This window comes from Egretta garzetta, unplaced genomic scaffold (genome assembly GCF_000687185.1).
Source record: "Egretta garzetta isolate BGI_Z169 unplaced genomic scaffold, ASM68718v1 scaffold166, whole genome shotgun sequence".
In the NCBI taxonomy this organism is placed as follows: domain Eukaryota; kingdom Metazoa; phylum Chordata; class Aves; order Pelecaniformes; family Ardeidae; genus Egretta; species Egretta garzetta.
In genome coordinates, this window is record NW_009260133.1 from 3,017,894 (window position 1) to 3,019,693 (window position 1,800).

The window sequence follows — 1,800 nt, forward strand, 5'->3', positions numbered from 1 at the left end:
CTTAATAAGAAGTACATGGAGTGCTGTGTTTGAGGAAGATGCGCTTTTTGCCTTTTTTCTTCAGTACTAATTGCCTGAAAAAAATCCCTTCCCATTTTAACAGAGCCTAATAAAGTTGTGCCTTTTTGACAACACAACAGTCACCTCTGCCCAGATTGACAAACTCATGGGCTGCTGAAAAGATTTGTGTGAGGGAAATGTTCATACATGGCTAACATCATACTGTCTGATTCATAAAATGATAGAAACCTGAGTAAAGTCACCTAAAAGTGGTTACTGATCCATAACAGACCAAAGATTGGCTCTGGCAGCTCAGACTTAACTCAGTCTAAATCTCAGATGAAGTCAGAACACCCATTTCTTCTGGAAAAACTTGTGATCATCTGTGTACTCCACTGTGCCCTGAATTGCCTTTGCACCCAGCTGGAGGCCTTTCTTCCCCTTCTGCAGTCATGAAAGATTTGGAAATGATGTTTCTGGATGTCCTGCTTCCTTTGTAAGTTCAAGGCCCCTTTCTTATTATTCCATGTGGAGAAAGAAATGCTGTTTTTCACTGGATACTGCTGCTACCACCTTCAACTACCTACAGAGTGCAACTCTCCTGCAAAACAACCAACCATCTCTACAGTACTCTTCCAGCATTTAAGTTCTTTACAGCCACATTTTTGCCTTCATCTCTGTGACCATTATAAAGCCACAGCTGTGGTGTATGAAGTCTGATCTGTCTCACTGTGAGAGTGATCCCAGGGGAACCTCCTTTTCCTTTGGATCAAGGATTTGGATCAGAGCAGCAAGGCTATATGGGCCATTTATGTGCAGTACATGCCATGTGGACCTTCAGGATAAGGGGCCATTATTGGACCAAACCACAGGCACTGAAGGTTACATGCAAGACAGCAAGCCAAAACAATGCCATGCCTTAAAGGATTTGGAGCTTGGTTATGCATAATCATAGAATCATAGAATCATAGAATGTTTAGGGTTGGAAGGGACCACTAGTGGTCATCTAGTCCAACCCCCCTGCAGTGAGCAGGGACACTGCTAACTAGATCAGATTTCTCAGAGCCCCATCCAACCTGGCCTTGAATGATTCATAGGCACCTGTAGGAATCAGGCTGGCATGGCAGATATCCAGGGACAGATATAGTTTTCAGATAGGGATAGGATAAATACCTAGGGCATGAAAGGCCACAGGTCCAATATCGAGGACCTGTGGGTCTCTAGAGAGACCAAGTGCAACTTGGATACAAAGGCAGCCGAGAGCATTCCTTACAATCTAGCTGAGTCAGAGCAATCTGTCCAGGCAGAAACAGGAAAGGGGATATATTTACAGGGTTGTGAGCATTTATTTATTTAATGTTGTCTTTTAGTCATGGAAGCTCCTCAAGCCTTGTGATGCTCCATAAATAGTTGTGATTTCCCCCCCACCCTGCCACAAGTCTACTAACGCTTCACAGACTCCCTGTTTTGCCTTCTCCATGCAGCACTATGGTGAAACCTCAGCAGCACATGGTTTTTCACTCCCAGATCTTAGCTGGTTAAGTTTTCAGTTTAGCAGATTCAAATGATTACTACTACTCATAATTTAACATCACAACTAGCCAAAACCGAGGATCTAACCACAAAAACAGACACCTCATGCATGCTGCCCTAGCTTTCCAGCTCAAATAATTGTCTGTGACTGCCAACACAGAGCACAAGTAAGATGCTGGCACTGAAGTGAGTTCTGCAAGATCAGTTATCAGGGTTTGCAAGCTTTTCTCAGCAGCAGGGAAGGTAGCCATCATTTTCCATCTCTGC